General features: G+C 45.6%; 1 long non-coding RNA gene across 1 annotated transcript in view; it reads left to right on the top strand.

Moving 5' to 3' along the window:
• Positions 1 to 1172: 1172 nt before the first annotated feature.
• Positions 1173 to 24972, top strand: part of LOC137503783 (uncharacterized) — a 96981-nt gene continuing 73181 nt past the window's right edge. Inside the window, exon 1 of the long non-coding RNA XR_011019329.1 lies at positions 1173 to 1579. This is a non-coding gene — a long non-coding RNA (uncharacterized lncRNA). The remainder of the gene's footprint in view (positions 1580 to 24972) is intronic.

Here is a 24972-nt window from a genome sequence, read left to right as displayed (position 1 = left end):
GGTATTAGATTACACACAGGTGCACTCTATTTAGTCATTAGCACTCATCAGGCAATGTCTATAGGCAACTGACTGCACTCAGATCAAAGGGGGCCGGATAATTATGCACACACCACTTTGCAGTTATTTATTTGTAAAAAATGTTTGGAATCATGTATGATTTTCGTTCCACTTCTCATGTGTACACCACTTTGTGTTGGTCTTTCATGTGGAATTCCAATAAAATTGATTCATGTTTGTGGCAGTAATATGACAAAATGTGGAAAACTTCAAGGGGGCCGAATACTTTTTCAACCCACTGTATATGCACTTTAGGTCATTAGTGCAATAAATGGTCGCAGACCGTTGTATATTGCACAGAATTTGCTTCTTTTGTTGAACAATGCCTTTCAATTCCACTGAATTAACCAAAAATACAACATACAACTTTTTTATAAAACAGAAGAAAAACATAACACCGTCATTAAAAAGTATACAGATATGGTCATTGTACTCAACATATAGTTTCACATCAGGTAGTACACATAGTATATAGGATCTAGACGTGGGCCCAAAGGGCAATATATTTCTGTGACATATTATAAGTCCTTGGATAGCACAAGAGGATGAGTGTTCTCATTCTGATAACAAGTATGTAGAGAATATTTCGACATTTTGTCGATTTGTAGTCCAAAAGTACCGTATTTTTCGGACCATAAGACGCACTTTTTCTCCCCCCAAAATGGGGGAAAAAAGTCACTGCGTCTTATGGTCCGGATGCAGAAATTTTGGCCAAGTGCCTGTCCCCTGTTCTGAGTCCCCCATATGCTTTGTTGTACCCCGTGCGCTGCCCCGTGTCCCCTGCTATGTCCCTGTGTCTCTAGGTGCCCCCGGGGTAATATGTTACTAAAGTGAGGACAGGTTGTACCTGGGCGGAGTGAGAAGCGATCGCAGTATGCGCCGATCACAGCCCGCACCGAGAAGGGCAGAGAGCGGCAGAGCATCCCAGCTGACGTGCAGACCGGCGGCTTACAGCATAACGGGGCCACAGTGGCGAAATGAGTAGCGGTAACCGTCCACAGAAAAGCCGCTGGCTGGTCCGTGCACGCTGCTGAAGCCTATCTCTCATCACTTCCGCTTATGTCACTAATGCGGAAGTGATGAGAGATAGGCTTCAGCAGCGTGCACGGACCAGCCAGTGGCTTTTCTGTGGACGGTTACCGCTACTCATTTCGCCACTGTGGCCCCGTTATGCTGTAAGCCGCCGGTCTGCACGTCAGCTGGGATGCTCTGCTGCTCTCTCCCCTCTCTCTGCGCGGGCTGTGATGGTGCGGGCTGCGATCGCTGCAGCTGTCGGATCCGGATGACTTTTCCCTCCTCCTCGGTCAGCTGGGAAGCTCTGCCGCTCTTTTACCTTCTCTGTGCGGGCTGTGATGGTGCGGGCTGCGATCGCTGCAGCGGTCAGACCTGGATCACCTCTCCTTCCTCCTCGGTCAGCTGGGATGCTCTGCCGCTGTCTCCCCTTCTCGGTGCGGGCTGTGATGGTGCAGGCTTTCATCGTTGCAGCTGAGTAATCCGGATGGCTTCCCTCTCTGCCCAGGTACAAAGTGTCCCTCACTCCTGAGCTGCACATTACCCGGGGGCCATGGGTGCCACATGCTTTTCCCAAGGATGATAACTTGCTGGGGGGACAGGGAAGGGGTGTGCTGCTGGCTGGCAAGGTGTCATGTGCTGGGGAGGGCATATCATATGGTGAGTGGACGAGGGACAGTCTGGGCAGGGGTGTTATTTGCTTTAGGGGGCAGGGTGTCATGAGCTAGGGGGTAGAGGGACAGGGGTGTCTTGCTGTGGGGATAGGTGCTGTTTTTAAAGAGTAAGAGAGCTCTGACTGGTGGGGGTAGGGGCAGGCACCATTTCAGTGTTTGCCATAGGTACCATATTACCCAGACACATCACTGCACACAAGACTCAGGCCAGGGGACACTCAGGATAGGGAACACAGAGGACAAGGGGGCACACAGGACTCAAGACAGAGGAGGACAGAAGACAAAGAGGGGCACATATAAGGACACAAAAGGGACAAGGGGACACAGGGACATAATATTTGGGGGGAGAAGATACTGAAGATGCCAATGCACCATAGACACACCAGGTTTAGTAAATATATATTTTTTCCCTGGTTTTTGTCCTCTAAACCTAAGTGCGTCTTATGGTCCAAAAAATACGGTAATGAGTCGGTTCTTTACAATCCATGGGGAGTAGTACTCAGGGTCAATGCCATATCTATTTATATTACAATATCACATTATATATAATGCAGTATGACAGTGTTATGATATAGATAAGGAATGGAGAGAAAGATTAGAAGAAAAAACAGAGCTACAACAGTAGCTTAAAGAAGAGAAAAAAGAGAGAAGAATGAGTTAGAGAAATAAGCTAACATAACTGGCACGGTCCGGGTTTTAGGCCACTAACATTATTTTGATTCGGAAGTGTATGGTGGTGTTATTATTTAACCCCAGGAAGAGGGGGGAGAGGGAGGAGCCTCTCTACCAGAGGATCATGGTTGTGTCAGTAGATTTTTGAATTCTTCCGATTCCCTATAGAAAGACCAGAATCTCCACGTTTTGGAATATTGATCAGAGCGGTCTTGTAAGGTCATTACCGTATTTTCCATATCACGAATATAGCCAAGTTCATGGTCTAATTCTTTTAATGTGGGTATATTACAGGATCCTCATTTACGAACTATCTGAGATTTTGCTGCATTTAGGATATGTCTCACTATGGAGTGTTAATATGCTTTCATGCTCCAATTATTGAGATGAAGAAGAAAAAATTGTGGGTTGAAAGAGACCTCTCTTGCTGTCATTTCCCTGATTACATGGTCCAATTTTTTCCAGAAAGGAATAAGTAGAGGGCATTCCCATAGAAGGTGGAGTAAGGAGCTCGGTAGTGTGCATCCTCTCCAACAGAGAAAGTCTCTGCTAGGGAAAATGCATTGTAGCTTCTGCAGGGTATAATACCATTGTGATAATATCTTGTAGTTTATCTCTTGGATTCTGACCGCAATAGAGGATTTGTGAGCAAATATGCATATTTTGGATCTTTGGTTTTCAGAGAATGTACATTGGAGGTCTCTTTCCCATTTATTGAGATATGAAAGTGTGCTAAGGGGTTGGGAAATTAGTAATGAGTACTGATAGAGTTTTTTGAGAGGGTCCACTAGTTTTGCAGAGTAATTCAAAGCTAGTTTGTGATTTGGAGAGGTTCGGGTATACACCTATTGCCCTGAGGAATGAACGGAATTGTGCTAGACTTAGCCAATCTAAGTTGTGGTTAACAAACTTGGTTTTCAGCTCATTGAGCGTGAGCCATTTTCCCTGACTCCAAAGTGTATCTGCAATAATTATGCCAGCTGTTTTCCATTCTTTGAAATGGTTTTTGAGGCATCCTAGTTTAAATTCTGGATTGCCAAAACCTGGTACACAAGGAGGGGGCCATGGTGAGATGTCATCTCCGGATCTTACAGTGGAGAGCACTCTAAGGGTATTAAGTATTATTGGAGACTCGGTCCAGCTGCGATGTGGAGAAGGGGAGGACCATGCTAGACCTATCAATGGATATTTAGAGATGTATTGTTCTACTTCAACCCATTGTTTAAGTTTGTGATGTCTGTGCCAGTCAACTATGAGGAGAGAGATTTTAATGCATGGGCCACGGGGGGCACATAAACGTTTGGGAGGAAAGCAGCCAGGGGTTCCATCATGTTTGTTGCTCGTCCGATATTGCACGCAGCTACCAGCATGCACCCGATCGACCTTGTTGGCTCAAGATTCTCCAGCTTGCTCAATCGATATATTCAACCGATTTCAGACCAGATTTGATTGAATCATTGATTAGGCATGCTTGTTGGCCGGATTTCAGGCAAGGCCACCAAGGCCATGGTCTAGGGCACCAGGAAGCAAAGGGGCGGGCAGTTGGGGGATGAAAGGATGGCAAATGATGGCAGCTTACTGTCTGTGACCTGAGCTGTCACTCACCACCACTGCTGGACGCTCTTCGAGTCAGACTCTGCCCTTTACCCAGCTCCAACCTATCAGAGTTGTGGAGGGTCTGGAAAACTTGTTACATCGCACCATGCGTGACACTATCCAATCTAATCAATCTGAGGGTTGATCGTTCAGTGATATGGCATAGTTAATAGGCACCTTTAAATACATGGATTACTGGGACCAATAAAAGTCTGTGTATGTGGGTTTGGGGTTGCTTTTGTTAAGGGGGCAACTGGGCATAGTGGGCCTTGGGCGGTAAAATGTACAAATCAGGTCCTGCTTGTTGCGGCACAGATTTTCATCCAATTCGATAACATTATCAGATCGAATGGTCGATCAGGCCGCAAGTCGCTAGAAGTATGGCCACCTTTATGTTTCAACCCAGGAATGGGATTGGTTACTGCTTTTTTGCATTGTGTAGATCTTTTACCTGTGAAAACATAATCTGGCTCAAAAAAGAATTGTTAAGGTAGGATGTTCCTAAAAATACTATTTGTATGCTAGTATACTGTATTAAATATAGGAAAATGTTTGCAAGATATGCTTTGAATGTTCCGTAGATACTCACGCAGACCAAAACGCTGGCAGCTAGCTCTTATGAGATGTGGCTAGGTCTCAATGAGAAAAACTGGCAAAGCAAAATGAGAACAAAAGCTGGCATGTTGTCTGTAGCAATCAGTCAGAATTCATCTTTCATTTTCCCTTAAAATGAAAGAGGAAACCTGATTACTTGCAGATCGCCTTTCAGCTTTTATTCTCATATTTTGCCAGCTTACATAAATCAGCCTCATGAGCATTGCCAGCCTAGAAAATCTTCATACTTTGGCCATGATTTCCTTAAAGAGACTCTGTAACAAAATTTTGAGCCTTATTTTTTCTATTCTATAAGTTCCTATACCTGTTCTGATGTGGTCTGTCTTACTGCAACCTTTTCTAGTTGCACTGTCTCTGTAATACATCTTATCTTCTTTCCTCTGTCGTGTCTGTCGGCAAGAGGCTGGAATGTGTGGAATGTGCAGCACAGCTTGTCATTGGCAGAAGCTTTACACACCCCCTCCAAGCTCTGCATGAATCCACACAGTAAGCTGTTCTCAGCCTATGATACTCTGGTTAGAAGCCAGTCATTTGTTTGTAAACACTGCCTAAAACTGTTAATTACAAGCCAGAGTTGCAGCAGGGAGTGACAGAAACAGCACAGAGGGGCCCAGGGGAACATAAGGAATAGAATGGTATGCTTTTTATTGTAAGAATATTAGAGTACAGATTCTCTTTAAGGTTTGCAGACACACGGTAGATTTTCATTGCTTGAGATGACATATTTTGATTGTCTCACATAGAAATCTAGAATCAGTACAGGTATGCCATTGCAATCATAAGTGATGCATGAAGTCAGATCAGCCACTGTTATTAGGCTACTGTTGACCCTACAGGGGGATCTCCTGCTCTTCATCACATCCCTTTTCCATAGAACAAAACAGGCTGATTGGTAGGTAGCCTAGAAGCATGTTTGTTCAGTTATCATTGTTTAAGCTGTAACTTTAATCAATCATTAAGAACTGTTTTGTGCATTTGTGTAATCTATAAATATGGAGAACAGTGGAGATCCAGCAAACCTGGACTGAATTCTTTGATAAATTGTTTGCTATTGGGTGGCAAACTTTGCAACCTTTGCCTGTGCCCTATCAGACCATAGTGAGAATTGCTAAAAGATAAGTGAAATAGCAAGCATGCAGTTGTAGTACCTTGAAGGACAACTGAATTGAGAAGAATATGGAGGCTGCCATATCTATTTCCTTTTAAATAATACTAGTTGCCTAGCAGCCCTGTTGATCTATTTAGCTACAGTAGTGTTTGAATAACACCAGAAACAAGCATGCAGCTAATCTTATCAGATCTGACAATAATGTCAGAAACACCTGATATGTTGCATGCTTGTTCAGGGTTTATGACTGAACGTATTAGAGGCAGGATCAGCAGGACAGCCAGGCAACTGGTATTGCTGAAAAGGAAATAAATATGGCAGCCTCCATATTCTTCTCACTTCAGTTGTCCTTTAACTCACCTGCAGTTAGAACTTTTTGTAATAAATCCAGGACAACCTGGATATTACAAACATTTTATATTGCAGGTGCTGCACATAACTGAAACCTAATAGCAAACAATTTTTAACTTAGCCTAAGTTTGCTGGATCACATACAATCTCTACTGTTCAATATTGCTCACCAATCTTTGTAAAGCCCCATACACATGTTAGATGAAACTTGGCAAAGGCAGCCACAAATAGCCACCTCTAGCATGTGTTCAGCGGTCCCCAATGCCTTGGTCAGAGATCCGCTGATCACTGGCCAAGAGCATTGTTCTCCTTACTCACCTAGCCCACTGTGTGACATCACTCACCTGCCGCTCAGTCAGCCCTTCATCCCTCCCACCCTGAATAGCAAAAGAACACGTCACTAGCCTAGAGTAGTGGGAAGTCTCTAGATCACAGGTGCCAAACACAAGACTCATGAGCCAAATGCGACCCTCCTTGCCATTTTATGTGGCCCTCCAGAGCTTCAAATGTAGACGGGGGAATAGAGAAGATCTGGGCACCAACCTTTGTATCTCAAATGTCACCTTTTTTTCCTGCTCACACCACCCGACATGTAATGCATTAAAAAAAGGCCTAACAGCTATTTCACAGGGGAACCCTGCTTAGTCAGAGGCAAACAATTACATACTATAGTAATTGTTTGCCTCTGACTAAGCAGGGTTCCTGTGTGAAATGGCTGTTAGGCCTTTTTTAATGCACTGCATGGTAGTGTGAGCAGGAAATAAAGGTGACATTTGGGATACAAAGGTTGGTGCCTGGATCTTCTCTATTCTCCTGTCTGTGTTTGGAATCTATACTCTGGAGGCACAGCCATTGCACTTGCTACTCCTCTACTGTCTGTCAGACAACTTGTGCCCATTTCTATCCTCTCCTTCACGTAAGAGCTTCAAATGTGCATCATTGTAAGCAATAAAACGACAGCACACCGCCTTCCCATCCAGAGGAGCTCGATGAGTGGCTTCATTCTACTGCACATGCACAGACCATGCTCACACATGCACAGACCATGCTCACACATGTCCAGTCCAGATGTGCTCGTCCATGCCTGGGAGCACAGCCAGAAGATGAAGAGGGACCATGCGCTGAGCTTTTTCACTACTTCCCACTTCAGGTATACTTTATTATGCTCCAAAATAAAATATTAATAATCATGAACATATTTTTATGATCAACACTGAGTAATGTGTGTACTATTAGTGACATTCCCAGTTGCAGCAATTTACCCAGTGGTAAGTGACACTTTCCTAATAAAGGAAATGCCAAGAAAGCACTGGTCTTGAAGTCCTGGCCACAACAATTTAACAAGGAAAGTGGCAGGGGGGAAATACTGGGCTACAGGAAGGGAAGTGAATAATTGCAGCACTTGGGGCCTGGAGGAAGTATTGGCTGCACTGAGGGGCAGGAGGGATAATGGCTGCAATATTGTATACAGTGCAGTCATTAACCTCTCCTGGTCCCCAAGTGCAGCCATTAACTTTGCTGGGTAGACTTATACTTGAGTCAATAAGAAATTCCAGCTTAAGATGGTCAAATATTGGAGTTGACTTATACACGAGGTCGACTTGTATTCAAGTATATACTGTAAATCTACATATTACAGGAGCAACCCTTAAAGGGAAGGTTCAGGGAGGGTGGGTAAAAAATAAAAATCAATTTCCACTTACCTGGGGCTTCCTCCAGCCCGTGGCAGGCAGGAGGTGCCCTCGCCGCCGCTCCGCAGGCTCCCGGTGGTCTCCAGTGGCCGACCCGACCTGGCCAGGCCGGCTGCCAGGTCGGGCTCTTCTGCGCTCCAAGGCCCGGAACTTCTGCGTCCCACGGCGGCGCGCTGACGTCATCGGACGTCCTCCGGGCTGTAGCACAGCACAGCCCGGCGGACGTCCGATGACGTCAGCGCGCCGGCGTGGGACGCAGAAGTTCCGGGCCTTGGAGCGCAGAAGAGCCCGACCTGGCAGCCGGCCTGGCCAGGTCGGGTCGGCCACCGGAGACCACCGGGAGCCTGCGGAGCGGCGGCGAGGGCACCTCCTGCCTTCCACGGGCTGGAGGAAGCCCCAGGTAAGTGAAAATGGATTTTTATTTTTTACCCACCCTCCCTGAACCTTCCCTTTAATAAGACACTCACTATATACAGTATTGTTTTCTATTTGAGATCTACTAAACACCCATGAATTCCAATGGAGAAGATGAAAAATGCAGTTGGACGGGTATTTGTCAACACAATAACCAATAGCACTTCTTGATTACTACATGCAAGGTATATCACATGGTTTAGCCACTATTAAAATGGAACTACGTCACTGCAGAAACAAATACATACATGAATATATCAAATACGTACATGCACCTTTAAAGTTCCATACATAAACACACACAACCACACACATTTACATGTGCCTATACACGTTGGCACACATGCATACACATACAGATAGAGATGGCCCGAACCTCCGATTTTCGGTTCGGGAACTTCCGCAAAAAGTTTGGTTCATGCGAACTTCCGCAATAGACTTCAATGGGGAGGCGAACTTCGAAAATTAGAAACATTTATGCTGGCCACAAAAGTGAAGGAAAAGATATTTCAAGGAGTCTAATATCTGAGTTTTTGCATGGGGGAGTGGGATACATGCCAAAAGTCCCAGGAAAAAATCTGGATTTTACGCAAAGCAGCGTTTTAAGGGCAGAAATCACATTGAATGCTAAATTGCAGGCCTAAAGTGCTTTAAAACATCTTGCATGTGTATACATCAGTCAGGGAGTGTAATTAGAGTACTGCTTTACACTGACACACCAAACTCACTGTGTAACGCACCGCAAACAGCTGTTTGCATAGTGACGGCCGTGCTGGACTGGTGCGCACCGTGGCCAGATTGCTCTTCCTCGCTCAGTGATGTCAGGTAATGTCTGACTGCCTTATCAACTTTCAATGGTTCTTTCTCTAACATAGTTAAAGCTTACATCTATTTTTTTAAATTACTTTTTTCTGCTGGCTGTTCACTGCCTGTAACGAGAATCTGTTATGGAGGGCAAATCTGCCATTGCGAGTGACCATGGGTAATGGCTGGGAATCCTGGTTCGATTCCGGTCCGGAGTAGGAGCGTAAGAAACTGCTACTCCCACCACACATCCAAGGAAGGCAGCAGGCACACTGTGGGCAAAGGAGCAGGAACGGCTACCACACATCCAAGGAAGGCAGCAGGCACGCTTTGGGCATAGGAGCAGGAACGGCTAACACACACATCCAAGGAAGGCAGCAGGCATGGCATGCACGTCCCGAGGTAGTGACCAAAAATAACAATACAGGAGGACTTTCGAGGCCCTGCTGTATATGAGATGAATCAACTTTAAATCCTTTAACGAGAATCTGTTATGGAGGGCAAGTCTGCCACCCATTCAAGTGAAAGGCGTTGGTGGAGGGTGGATCCAGAAGTGCTAAGTCGAGGCGTTGGACTAAAGAATGTCTGCATGTCCGACATCACCATGAGATCGCTGGAGCATCCTGTCCTTGCCTGCGTGGACATAGGAGGAGGATTACTGGCAGTGGTACCTTTAATGCATTGTGCTGTGACATCACCCTTAAACGCATTTTAAAGCATAGTCGACAGCTTGTTCTGCATGTGCTGCATCCTTTTTGCCTTCTGGTGAGTTGGTAACATGTCCGCCACATTGTGCCTATACCGAGGTTCTAGTATCGTGGCTACCCAGTACAGCTCATTCCCCTTGAGTTTTTTATATGGGGGTCCCTCAACAGGCTGGACAGCATGAAAGACACCAGGTACCGGACAGGCACAGTGACACTGTGTGCGCTCACGTAGGTGGGTGGGCGCACAGTGAACAACAGGTAGATAGGTATATGCAGTACTGGGTATTACAATGTGCACTTGTCACACACAGACAGGTAGCGGACAGGCACAGTGACACTGCGTGCGCTCACGTAGGTGGGGGGGGGGTGCACAGTGAACAACAGGTAGATAGGTAGGTATATGGAGTACTGGGTATTACAGTGCGCACCTGTCACACACAGACAGGTAGCGGACAGGCACAGTGACACTGCATGCGCTCACATAGGTGGGTGGGTACACAGTGAACAACAGGTAGGTATATGCAGTGGGTATTACAATGTGCACCTGTCACACACAGACAGGTAGCGGACAGGCACAGTGACACTGCATGCGCTCATGTAGGTGGGTGGGTGCACAGTGAACAACAGGTAGGTAGGTATATGCAGTACTGGGTATTACAATGTGCACCTGTCACATACAGACAGGTAGCAGACAGGCACAGTGACACTGCGTGCGCTCATGTAGGTGGGTGGGTGCACAGTGAACAACAGGTAGGTAGGTAGGTATATACAGTACTGGGTATTACAATGTGCACCTGTCACACACAGACAGGTAGCGGGCAGGCACAGTGACACTGCGTGCGCTCATGTAGGTGGGTGGGTGCACAGTGAACAATGGGTAGGTAGGTAGGTATATGCAGTACTGGGTATTACAATGTGCACCTGTCACACACAGACAGGTAGCAGGCAGGCACAGTGACACTGCGGCGCTCACGTGGGTGGGTGGGTGCACAGTAACCAACAGGTAGGTATATGCAGTGATGGGTAATGTGCACCTGTCACACAGACAGGTAGTCACTGAATGTGCTGGCCCTGGCAGTGGCACACACACATAGTATGAATTATCAAGGGTGAATAGATTAAAATAGATTACAAGATTAGCTCTTAAAAGAGCTGTTGTGGGGTGCTATTTTAGCAATAAGAATCAGCAAGGAGCAAGCTAACAAGCCTACAAGAGCCTAACTAATCTTTCCCTATGAGAGAGTCTACAGCAGCTGTCCCTTCTCTATTTACTGCAGGCACACGAGTGAGTATAGTGGCCGGCGGTGCCTGCCTTTTATAAGGGGGGGGGGGGGGGAGTGGCTCCAGGAGGGAGTGTAGCCTGATTGGCTACAATGTGCCTGCTGACTGTGATGTAGAGGGTCAAAGTTAACCCTAATGGTGCATTATGGGGGCGAACTGAACTTCCGGAAAAGTTTGCAGTTCTCCGCGATCGCGAACCACGGAAGTTTGCCGGGAACCGTTCACCAGCGAACCGTTCGGGCCATCTCTACATACAGATGCAAAAAGACTCAATAGACATTCTCATCTGCCTACACATCGGCATTCATGCATATATGTGCATATGCACATATACATAAGCTAATATAGTTATGTATCCACCAGTGGCGTAGCTAAGGAGCTGTGGGCCCCGATGCAAGTTTTACATTGGTGCCCCCCCAAGCACTCTATACATAACAATTGATACGGCGCAACAAAACCTGACAATGGCAACTACAGTGTCAGAGGTGCAAGAAGGGGATGGGGAACAGTGTGTTAGTGATTAATACTATTCAAAGCATCTACAGAAGTGATTATTATGAGCACAGGACCAATAGAGAGCTAATAATGTAGTTGAGGGAGAGCCCTTCGGGGCCCCTCTGGCCCAAGGGCCCCGATGCGGTCGCTACCTCTGCACCCCCTATTGCTACGCCCCTGGTATCCACAAACAAGCACACTGCACCAGCATATAGAACACTGCAGGCAGCATCATAAGGCCCATACACACGTCGGATTTTAGCGAACGACCCGTCGTTTGAACGTTCCGTCGTTCGGACGTTTCCGCGTCAAATCCGACATGTGTACAGACTATCGTTCGGGTGATAAGACTGGTTACCAACGATCCGCCGGGCGAACACGTCTGTACACACGTCGGATTTGACGCCGAAACGTCCGAACGACGGAACGTTCAAACGACGGTCGTTCGCTAAAATCCGACGTGTGTATGGGCCTTTAGCTGCCAGAATACATCTAATTCATTTCCTCTCCACACACTGCTCTGCTCTGAACCCCAACCCTCCTCACACCCTCATTGCAGTGCAGCCAGGATCCTCATTATCAGTAGAAGTATCAATCAGGGAGAGGAGATGGATAGACTTCCTTCTGCTTAGCTGCTCTTGCAGTGTTCAAGAAAATGCAGAGAAAGTGGGCAGAGTCTCTTCTACACACATCTGTCCAACTCAGCTCTTGTACAATATGCAGTAGTTAATGTATTTGGGAGAAACAAAACAAAAAATAAATCCCTGCAGGTGCACCACAAACACCAAGCAAAATCTACCGTAAATAACAATCAGGGATGTACTGAGGACACAGGAAACCACAAAATTGAAAAAATGCTTTTTCTTTTTAATTTGCAAAAACGTGCAGAACTTTGTATACAAGAATCACGTAAAAAAGTGCATATGGTTGATTGACAAAAGGCAACAACATCACTGGTGGTGGTCTGTCCTGGCTTTATGTTTGTCCAGATGAGATTCTAGCTTATATTCCAACTGTGCAGATATTCACTGTATATTTAAAAGCCTGAAGAAGGGTTACCAACCCGAAACAAATCGATGTTGTTGCCTTTTGTCAATCAACCATATGCACTTTTTTACGTGATTCTTGTATACAAAGTTCTGCACGTTTTTGCAAATTAAAAAGAAAAAGCATTTTTTTCAATTTTGTGGTTTCCTGTGTCCTCAGTACATCCCTGATTGTTATTTAGCTTGTACAATATGCAGGCAGCAGCAGCTTCAGTATAAGGGACGCCCTAGAATACTAGGTTGAACCCAAGGCACATGACTAAGTGGCCTAACTCTAGAAACAGGCTCGCCTTGTAATTTAACACTCTTGCCTGGTAGGGATGATCAGTGAAATTCAAATATTTCCAAGTTTATACATTTTTATGCAAATACATGCAGCTTGAAAATGGACCGATCAATTTAAACCTGGATGGGACTCGATTGGTCCATTTTCAATCTGCATATAGTTGCATAAACATTGACATAACCCTGCATGAACTTTGGAAATATTTTCATCTCATTGATCATCCCTAAATGGGACCTTATACTGGAGTATACCTGCACCCCCTGGTGGTGGCCTTGCTCTTAGAAAGTGTAGTATTATAGTTAACATAACACCAATAATCTTACCAATAATAATAAACCTAACATTTGTATAGCGCTTTTCTCCTGTTGGACTCAAAGCGTTCAAGAGCTGCAGCAACTAAGGGTGTGGTCAAGGGGCCACCCTGCAGTGTTAGCCAATGTAAGATATTTTACCACCCCTTCCAACTCTGACTTCAGAATTGCACATCTTGTAGTTAGACATATTACTATTTGTTCTCATGCACCAAAAAACATGCATTGCAGGCTAAATGTTTATTAAAGATTTCTATAATTTAGAATAAAAAAAGCAGAGAGTCTTTAGATTCAAAATACAGTGTAGTGTGTCCCATGATCATTGTATCAGTATTTTATGAAAATTACAAACGCTACCATGTTTCTACTATAAATAAAGTAAGAGACTGTGTTTATTTAATACAGGATATAAAGTGTGTATATACTGTATGCATTTATACACTGTGTGTATATGTGTGTTTTTAAAAAGTAAAATAAAAATATTTGTTGCATGTGAGAATATGTATTTTCTGTAGTTTACTGCCACCAGGGACTGAAATAACCCACTCCCCTGCCTCCCACTTTATCAATTGAAAGGGTGCTCAGACATGCTGGGGACTCTAGACAGGAGAGTACTGTGCATTATAATGCCACATAAGCAATTTGTCTTTTATTAGACAGCTGTTTGGCTCCCAGTACTAGGATAATGAATGGTAGGCTTCACAGACACCAAAATTATGTAGCCATAAGCCTCCAGATACAAGATTTAGATAGCCAAGTGCCCCCAGATATCAGAATTAAGTAGCTATCACATCCCAGATAAAATAATTAAGTAGCCAGGTGCCTCTTAATAGAAGGAATATGTAAGAATGTGCCTCTAGATACAAGAATGATGTAGCAATGTGCCTCCAAATACCAGAATTAAATAGCTATTGTGCCCCCAGATACAAGAATTAGGTATCTAGGTGCCCTAGATACAAAGATTTATTAGCTTTGAGCCTTCCGATACAACCATTAAGTAGCCATGTGCCTCAAGATTCAAAATTAAGTAGCCAGATCCCCCCCCCCCCCCCCATACAGGAATTAAGTACGGTTATGTGCCCCAGACATCAGTATCAGGCAGCCATATAAGGTCCCCAGACATCAATGTTAGGTAGCCAATGCTCTCGACTGAGACGATCTGGTACTCTAGATCTCTTGGCAGGTTCGTGGCAGATGCAACTATTCAAGCAAGGTCTGCACACCACACTTTAAGGAACCACCTTTATTGCTCCATCACCAATAAACAACCTTGATAAAGGGGACCCTGTGCGGCCCCAAAATGATTGCTGGTGATACGGTTGGTTGTTTATTGGTGATTGAACCAAAACGCAGTACCTTAAAGTGTGGTGTGGGATACTTTTTTGGGATAATTGGATGTACTATTGCCACATGGTCCAGCAACCATCAAAAACACCATGGGTGTCCGATCTTAAGACAGATTGTTGGCAGAGGCGGCCCTGAGCAGCTGCCTCAGCTAAGAACCATCTAGTGTGTATACAAACCCTAGCTCCACATCAGTGGGAACACTCTCACAATATTTATGCATACCATTATATGTATAGATCCCCAAGAGGCAAAGCAAATAATTTTATATTACTGTAACTAGTTGTTTGTACTATGGCACATGCATATATGGCTTTCTGCGTGCAGCAGTTTTCAAATTAATAAAATGTATTATTTTGATGTGTTCTGAAAGCAAGGATAACTAGCTGTCATAGAACATGCCGTATATTCCACCAATCTCATTCATATTTCATGTTCAGTAGGGGAAGGCTTTCAGAGGTGGTGCTCTTGAGTCAATGCCCAGATAAGTAGGTCATGAAGTACTAAGCTGCTTTCTAGGGAATTAAAGAATTGTGATTTGAGGCAGTGTTTTTGCATATGAAGTAAATTATTCCTAAGAATGACATTTCCATATATTGAGCATCCGCAAAGCACAGAATGAATTGAAATACAATATGACAGATATTTATCCAGTCAGTGCATTGTTAATAGCACTTGGAGGTTAGAGAACCCACACATATCTAATGGATGCTTCAGTCCTTTCATGAAATGAATCTTGTAATTCTTTGGAACAAAGAGTTTATTGAGCTCATTTAACAGGCACACAAAAATGCATATATGTACAGTATATGCCTACGTGCTTTCTGTACTGTATGCCACTGAAGTATACTATAACCACATAGATTTATTATATCTCTACAAATGTGTTCATTTTTCAAGAAAGGACCTTGAACCTTTTCCAATATCAGCATGTCATGTATTAAACATAATCATAATGATATCAGGTCAGAAGAATGTAAACAGGGACATTGCTGACTTTCAATATATACTATTTATTTGGTTGTTTTCACCTTTTGTTTTTGTTACTTTCAGAATCATTAATCCTGAATCGTTACACAGATCACTCCAATTCCTCTGGCTTCATATTTGTTCCAGGAGTGATACACAAAATACAGTCAAATGATAAGCATTACAGTTAAGTCACTAGCATATTTACCATAGTGTCAGGAGCCTGAATGGAGAAACAGGGTTTGACCACAGTTTGCAGTATACAGACACTGGAACCAGGAATTAAGGTGCAAAAATAATGTTTTATTGCAAATGCAATAATGCGAGCATACATACAAGCGTGAATGTAAATACCATACCACATATGCACAGCACACAATATATACACAAATAACCCGGGAAGCAGTGACAAAATATATATATATATATATATATATATATATATATATATATATATATATATATATATATATATCACCTAACTATCTAACTATCTATTTACAAACGGTGTGCACGAGATATATATGTACAAGCAATGATATACAACAACGCGGTATCAAAAGGAGCAGGCAAAGACAGGTCAAAACGGAATAAAGTCAGCAACAGGTAATCAGATACATACAAGGTACAGAGGAGTAAGCATAAGCAGAGTCAGGACAAGCAGAGGTTCAGTAGCAGATAATCAGATCACAGGGCAGGGTACAAGAAACCAGGTATCAGGAACAGGGGTGACCAGAGACTCAGACCTGTAACAAGGAAGTTCTGGCAATGACTTGCAGGAAGAGGCAGACTTATATAGTCCATGTAATAGGAAGCATCTGGTGGTAATTGCTCAGAGACACATTAGAGGCCTCTGCAGGCCATACAAAGAACTGCAAGTCCTTAAATGTAATGATAAGCCACCTGCTGGTGGATAGTGGAAGTCCAGGGCAGTCCAACTCAATACCACCACCAGCAGGCAGAAGATGATACAGTATGAATCGTAACAGTACCCCCCCCCCCCCTCCGAAGGAGCGGCCTCAGGACGCTCCACAGTGTCTTTAGAAAATGTCCACCAGGGTCCCACAAGAGGGCAGACAACCCAAACATTGGCCAAGTGGGTCGCAGAGGCCAAGCTTGGGAGGGCAGGGAGGGAAAACACTTTAAAAACTTGGTCTTTGGATGTTGTAACATAAGCTGTAAACGTCCAGGCAGGATGGCAAGTTGGATAAAAGACTGTACAACATCAGGCAGGACCCAAAAAGCAGCAACAAATACAGGAGGCAGTAAAAGGCAAACCTGGGTGGGCAGGGAGGGAAATAATGCCAACCAAATCCAGACCAGCATCTTTTGGACAGAGAGAAATGTAGAAAACAGGATCTCAGGAAACTGGAGGATATCAGACAAGGTATCAGGCTGGACCGGAGACTGGCAGGCATAAGGCTTGGCAGGAGACTGGACAGGACCATTAGGCTGAGCAGGAGACTGACAGGTATCATCAGGCTTGACAGGATCTTCAGACTGAGCAGGTGACTGGACAGGATCTTCAGACTGAGCAGAAGGCTGGACAGGATCATCAGACTGAGCAGAAGGCTGGACAGGATCATCAGACTGAGCAGAAGGCTGGACAGGATCATCAGACTGAGCAGAAGGCTGGACAGGATCATCAGGCTGAGCAGAAGGCTGGACAGGATCATCAGGCTGAGCAGAAGGCTGGACAGGATCATCAGGCTGAGCAGAAGGCTGGACAGGATCATCAGGCTGAGCAGAAGGCTGGACAGGATCAGGCTGAACGGGAAACTGGCAGGCACCAACAGGCTTGGCAGGAGACTGGCAGGCATCATCAGGCTGAGCAGGAAACTGGACAGAAACAGGCTGAACAGCAGACTGGACAGGATCATCAGTCTTGGCAGGAAAATGAGCAAGATCAGGCTGAACAGGAGACTGGTAGGCACCAACAGGCTTGGCAGGAAACTGGCATGCATCATCAGGCTGAGGAGGAGACTGGACAGGATCAGAGTGGACAACAGGTTGGCAGGTCTCAGACAGAGCAGGAAACTGGCAGACATCAGGCGCTGCAGCAGGCTTGGTACCAACAGGGCAGACAGCAGTCTTGGAACCAACAGGGCAGACAGCAGTCTTGGAAGCATCAGGAGCGTTGATAACAGGAGTCTCTAGTGGTTGGGCAACAGCAAAAGTCTGTGAAGGCTGGGCCGCAGCAGAAATCTGTGGAGGCTGGGCCGCAGCAGAAATCTGTGGAGGCTGGGCAGCAGCAGAAATCTGTGGAGGCTGGGCAGCAGCAGAAATCTGTGGAGGCTGGGCAGCAGCAGAAATCTGTGGAGGCTGGGCAGCAGCAGAAATCTGTGGAGGCTGGGCAGCAGCAGAAATCTGTGGAGGCTGGGCAGCAGCAGAAATCTGTGGAGGCTGGGCAGCAGCAGAAATCTGTGGAGGCTGGGCAGCAGCAGACATCTGTGGAGGCTGGGCAGCAGCAGACATCTGTGGAGGCTGGGCAGCAGCAGACATCTGTGGAGGCTGGGCAGCAGCAGACATCTGTGGAGGCTGGGCAGCAGCAGACATCTGTGGAGGCTGGGCAGCAGCAGACATCTGTGGAGGCTGGGCAGCAGCAGACATCTGTGGAGGCTGGGCAGCAGCAGACATCTGTGGAGGCTGGGCAGCAGCAGACATCTGTGGAGGCTGGGCAGCAGCAGACATCTGTGGAGGCTGGGCAGCAGCAGACATCTGTGGAAGCTGGGCAGCAGCAGACATCTGTGGAAGCTGGGCAGCAGCAGACATCTGTGGAAGCTGGGCAGCAGCAGACATCTGTGGAAGCTGGGCAGCAGCAGACGTCTGTGGAAGCTGGGCAGCAGCAGACGTCTGTGGAAGCTGGGCAGCAGCAGACGTCTGTGGAAGCTGGGCAGCAGCAGACGTCTGTGGAAGCTGGGCAGCAGCAGACGTCTGTGGAGGCTGGGCAGCAGCAGAAGTCTGTGGAGGCTGGGCAGCAGCAGAAGTCTGTGGAGGCTGGGCAGCAGCAGAAGTCTGTGGAGGCTGGGCAGCAGCAGAAGTCTGTGGAGGCTGGGCAGCAGCAGAAGTCTGTGGAGGCTGGGCAGCAGCAGAAGTCTGTGGAGGCTGGGCCGTTGGCTGAGCGCATGGCTGAACCGTTGGCTGAGCGCTTGACTGGACCTTTGGCTGAGACCCTGATACAGTTTGTGCGAGTTGGCACTGAGACTGTGCGGCCTGGGCCTGTGCGAGATGGAACTGAAACTGAGTGGGCAGGATACTAGATTGAAATTCTGTAGGCTGTATGCCGTTTTCTGCAGACTGGATGCAAAACTCTCCAGACTGTGAGCAGGATTCTGCAGGTTGACTAGAAGTCTCTGCAGACTGGAGGCAATATTCTGCAGACTGGGAACATAGTTCTGCAGACTGGATGCAAAGCTCTGCAGACTGTGAGCAGGATTCTGCAGGCTGTTTTGAAGTCTCTGTAGGTTGGAAGTGAGGTTCTGCAGACTGAGCACAAGGCTCTGCAGATGGAGGCAAAGTCTCTGCAGGCTGGAGGTAAGGCTCTGTAGACAAACACACGGCTGGACTGGATTCTGGAGCATACCAAGTCTGCAAGAGCTGTGAGAGGAAGGCAAGAGTTTGTATAACAGGTGTCACCGAAACATTAACCAGAGGCTGCATAAGACAGGAGTTGGATGGAGGCTGCACAGGAGGTGAGATGACTGGAGGCTGCACAGGAGGTGAGATGACTGGAGGCTGCACAGGAGGTAAGATGACTGGAGGCTGCACAGGAGGTAAGATGACTGGAGGCTGCACAGGAGGTAAGATGACTGGAGGCTGCACAGGAGGTAAGATGACTGGAGGCTGCACAGGAGGTAAGATGACTGGAGGCTGCACAGGAGGTGAGTTAACTGGAGGCTGCACAGGAGATGAGTTGACTGGAGGCTGTACAGGAGATGAGATGACTGGAGGCTGCACAGGAGATGAGATGACTGGAGGCTGCACAGGAGGTAAGATGACTGGAGGCTGCACAGGAGGTGAGATGACTGGAGGCTGCACAGGAGGTGAGATGACTGGAGTAATGGAAGCTGTAGGAAAGTATTTGCGTCTAGTCCTGGTGATCACTCTGGAAACTGGAGCAACAGCAGGCTTATTAGATGTAGCTGGATACTGCCAGGACCAGGGTGTGGACCTGATAGCGGTTTGCAAGGGTGCTGATTTTACAGGTTTTTTAACTATTGCAGGTTCTGAGTTCTGGACACAAGAAGAGATACCTGGAGAATGAGCAGAAGGAGGAGAGTGGAAACAGGAAGAAAGGATTTCACGCCAGGCAGTAATCAACATAGAAGCAAATTCACGCTTACAGAGCTTATGCAGCATCGATGACTCAGTTGCACGAACACAGGCAGACACATACAATTCCCCCTTCTCAAAGTAAGATTCATAAAACCCTTGTTTGTCTCTTTAAATAACCATATAAGTGATTAATCTGATCAGAGTTAAAAATGAAATCAAATTGTTTTGTAATGGGTGATTGGCATTTAAGCTGTTTAGTGGCTGTGGACTGAATGTGACGGACATTCGGAGGGTTAACTGAAGAATTTATTACTTGCAGGACTTCTAAATAGGCAGCAATTAAGGCAGAAGCGGATTCATACTTGCAAAGCCTATGCGCAATCAATGTCTCAGTTGCACGTATACAGGCAGACACAAAACCTTCACTTTTGTCACAGTAATACTTAATAAATCCTTCTCTATCTTTTCTCAGAAAATCAAACAAATCATCAATCAGTTCAGAGTCAAAAATAAAATTAAATTCTTCTTTGCTGGGAGACTGACTTTGCAGCTGTTTAACTGCAGTGGACTGGGAGTGAGTGGCATTCAGAGGGTTAACAGGAGGTGTGCATAATAACAAGATTTCTGAATATGCATTGATCAAAGCATGGGCTGACTCAGGCTTACATTTTCTGTCAGACAACAGATTCTCGACTGCACATTTACACCCCCTTACAAACTCAAAGCTTTGTCTTTTATAGAATTCAAAAAAGGCATTTTTGTCTCTCTTTAAATAATTGAAATACATGTTCACTTGTTCTGAGGTAAAATCAACCTGAACTGGATTCACAACAGGTGAGGTAAGGGTTGTGGAACCTGCAGAGATAATCTTCTGCCAAGCGTTTAACAGAAGGGAGGCTTTCCCATACTTGCATATTCCCTGAGTGATCAGGGACTGGAGGGAATCTATGCAAGCCTGCACGGTCTGTTTACCTTTGTTTGAGTAATGATCAAGAAAATATTCCCTGTCATCCTCAAACAAGTTAATCAGAGCTTCTATGGCATAATTGTCAAAAGGTGGATCATAATCACTGACTATACCTTGGTCAGAATCAGGTTGCATGCAAATATTTGTCATTTTGGGGTATGCAAGATCATTCCAGATCCTGGCTAAACTTTCAATATCTTCTGTACGAATTATTCCTAATTTGACATAACTATATGTCTGGCTAATCAACTGCTGCAATTCAGCTTTAGAGAAATCAGCAAAATCTGCACGACACTCAGCTTCATCCTCATCAGCAAGCAATGCATAATAATCAATTTGTTGCAGATCCATTTTTGGACAGAACAGCCAGGTATCAGTGTGCAGTATAGCTGCAGTGGTCAGTGTATATATGGCCAGAACTTACTGTCAGGAGCCTGAATGGAGAAACAGGGTTTGACCACAGTTTGCAGCATACAGACACTGGAACCAGGAATTAAGGTGCAAAAATAATGTTTTATTGCAAATGCAATAATGCGAGCATACATACAAGCGTGAATGTAAATACCATACCACATATGCACAGCACACAATATATACACAAATAACCCGGGAAGCAGTGACAAAATATATATATATATATATATATATATATATATATATATATATATATATATATATATATATAACACCTAACTATCTAACTATCTATTTACAAACGGTGTGCACGAGATATATATGTACAAGCAATGATATACAACAACGCAGTATCAAAAGGAGCAGGCAAAGACAGGTCAAAACGGAATAAAGTCAGCAACAGGTAATCAGATACATACAAGGTACAGAGGAGTAAGCATAAGCAGAGTCAGGACAAGCAGAGGTTCAGTAGCAGATAATCAGATCACAGGGCAGGGTACAAGAAACCAGGTATCAGGAACAGGGGTGACCAGAGACTCAGACCTGTAACAAGGAAGTTCTGGCAATGACTTGCAGGAAGAGGCAGACTTATATAGTCCATGTAATAGGAAGCATCTGGTGGTAATTGCTCAGAGACACATTAGAGGCCTCTGCAGGCCATACAAAGAACTGCAAGTCCTTAAATGTAATGATAAGCCACCTGCTGGTGGATAGTGGAAGTCCAGGGCAGTCCAACTCAATACCACCACCAGCAGGCAGGAGATGATACAGTATGAATCGTAACACATAGAATAATCATAGAATAATCCATATCCCTGATTCAACAAACAGTGGTAAGATTGCCATCCGCAGGCAGCACATGGCAATTTTACCGTTACTATTGCTGGGGGAGCACCGCCATTAATGCCATGTGTGTTACCAGGGTAACTAGCATGTTACTACAGTAACACGGGATGTAGCGGACTTTACCATGGCAACATGTACTAATCGGTTAATGGGCAGTGCTCCCTCTTACCGCTGTTTGGTGAATCAAGGCCCATGATTCTTACACTTCAAGCAGTGGCATAGGGATCACTATAGCAGCCATATCGACTGTTTTTGGGGGCGGAGTCTGTGGCCATTAAGTGGGTCTGTGGTGGGCCACGTGGACACCCACTCTGAGGTGCAGAGTAGCAGCAGGGGAGCATGAGAGACGTGACTCACGTCTACAGGCTCCACTAGCGGTGTATGGTCTCAAAGCGTCCCCATCTTCATAACTGCATAACTGCAGTGCTGTCTCTGACCACATGAAGAGAAAATAATAGGGGGAGGGAGACACCGAGAGCCCGCTATGGTGCAGTATGTACTGAAAGTTAGATGTAGGTGTGTGAATGTGGAGTAATACTCACAAGTCAGGGTTACTGTAACGATCGGTGAAGCACAGAGAGGATCTGATTACCGGTGATCTGCAGTATCACTGGGAATACAGATGTATACCAGATTATAAGTGATCTGCAGTATCACTGATAATCCGATATACTCGCTAACCTCTGTTCACCTGAGTAGAGTGTAACGGTAACACTTAGAGGACTAGGCCTCAGTGCAGCAAGGAGTACTGCACAGATTCCTTCCGCAGACCTGAGCTCTCCAAGACGGGAGGAGTCAGACTGACAGTAGGAAGGATGGTCTGAAAGTGACACTCAGGAGGAGGTGTCACTGACAGGACGGGGAACCGCCTCCAATAGTAAGGTCGGTTCTCGAGGTCGGACAAGCCAGGTCGTACACACACGGACAGATAAAGTACAAGATCAGGAGGCAAAGGCGGAGTCTAAGTACAGGCAGGGTATCGGCAACGGGGTATCAGAAATATCGAGGTACAAAATCAGAGTTCAGGAGGATAGTCAGGCAGGCAAAGGGTCATAACAGATAATCACAATCAAACTAGTACTTTAGCTATCAACAGAATCTAGCTAAGTGTAGGATTACAGCTCCAGCTGGGCCCGGCACACTTGCGGATCTGACTACGGATCTGGGTGCTCCCACGTATGTGATCGCAACGCCAGACAAGGAACAAGTGAACAGCCAGCAGTATATATACCCAAGGACCTTTCCAGGACCTCCCTAATTGCTGGACCAATGAGAGTTGTGGAAAATGTCAGCTGACCAGCCTGGTCAGCTGACTCACTTCTGGCTGTTATATAAGCTCTGTCTCTGTGCGCGCGCGCGTGTTACTCTGAATCCTGGTGGACTATCAGTCCCAGCCACACTAGAACTGTCTTGCAATGTATCCAGTTCCAATGCGGATTCCGCCGTTTCCAATGCGGATTCCGCTGTTCCCAATGTGGATTCCGCCGCTCTGCCTATGCGGCATGCGGCGGTTTTTCCGCGTTGTGACGCCATGCTGGACGCGGAGACAGCCGCCTCACCTTGAGAGACGGCGGCTTTTCCGCGTTTCTTCACAGTTACCTTCCAGGTAACCACTGTATAGGCAGGTGGGGAGATTAGACCTGTCCCCACTCAGGATTAAGAAGTCGCTCTCTGTAGATGAGAAAAATGGGCCAATTCCCCTCCACCAGGGGTGGACACAAGATTGTAAACAAAGTTACAGAGGCGCCAAAAGTATAAAACAAAATAAAATGTTTAAAAGACAGGGAGGTCGTGGGTGGACTTACCTCCCCGATGCGGACACAAGAAAATGTCGGATTTTTGACAGGAAAAAATTATTTTATTTACATACTCCAATTAAACTGTAACGCGTTTCGCAGGTTTTACCCACTTCATCAGGCTATAGGTAGGAGCAAAAAAAACTGTCTCATAGAGGCGCTAAGCTGACTGAAGCTGTTCACAAGTGTTTTTTGCTCCTACCTATAGCCTGATGAAGTGGGTAAAACCTGCGAAACGCGTTACAGTTTAATTGGAGTATGTAAATAAAATAATTTTTTCCTGTCAAAAATCCGACATTTTCTTGTGTCCACATCGGGGAGGTAAGTCCACCCACGACCTCCCTGTCTTTTAAACATTTTATTTTGTTTTATACTTTTGGCGCCTCTGTAACTTTGTTTACACATGAAGAGAAAGGGCACACTAATCATAGAGAGGGGAGCCTGGAGAAGGTAGATTGTTGATGGAGCCTGGAGAGGCGAGTCACTGCTCTCATATTTTCTGCTGCAGCTACTCTAAATGGGAAGATGGGAAATACATCTGGCTACCTATACTGGGGGGCCCCTGCCTACCTATACAGAGGAGACTACTTCTGACTATCTATACTGGGAGCTATTTCTGGTCAGCTATACGGGGACCCCAGTGGCTACTTATACTGAGGGGATGATCCATGGGGGGGGGGGGGGGGAGGGGGGGGTATGCTTTAGACTAGATCTAGTCAGAACTGAAAGGAATGGTTGTTAGAAGAAAATGATGAGCTTCTGAGAGCAACTGATGGCGAGGTAAGTATGTCATATTCATTTACACATACATCATGTGTTTATTTTAAATAATTTTACTTGGTTCAGGTGCACTTTAAGATACAATCGCAAAGCAAATTAACTACCCCATTCTCCAGTAAACAGATATTATTGCTAAACTCCACCCCAATGATAGCTCCAATAAAATGTACTCCAGTTCAGTAGGCTGGTGGCTAGTTTGTAGCACATTAAAGCAAACCTGAACCTAAAATAAAATCATGCAATAACTGCATGCATAGCAGAAATGGAAAATGCAATGTTGCTACAGTCTAATATTGTTTACAATTTAAAGAACTCTTATAGTGTATCTTTTTTTTTTTAAATTTGATGTTTACATCGGTAGTGGGAAGCCTTTGGATGGTCCAAAGCTTCTCGGACCCTCTTACATCCCACCATTCCAGCGAAGGTTCCTTCTAATCTTACTTGACCCGTTCCAGCTGA

Source organism: Hyperolius riggenbachi, chromosome 4 (assembly GCF_040937935.1).
Source record: "Hyperolius riggenbachi isolate aHypRig1 chromosome 4, aHypRig1.pri, whole genome shotgun sequence".
In the NCBI taxonomy this organism is placed as follows: domain Eukaryota; kingdom Metazoa; phylum Chordata; class Amphibia; order Anura; family Hyperoliidae; genus Hyperolius; species Hyperolius riggenbachi.
The sequence above is the reverse complement of the archived record's forward strand: the minus strand, read 5'-3'. Positions and strand labels throughout refer to the sequence as shown.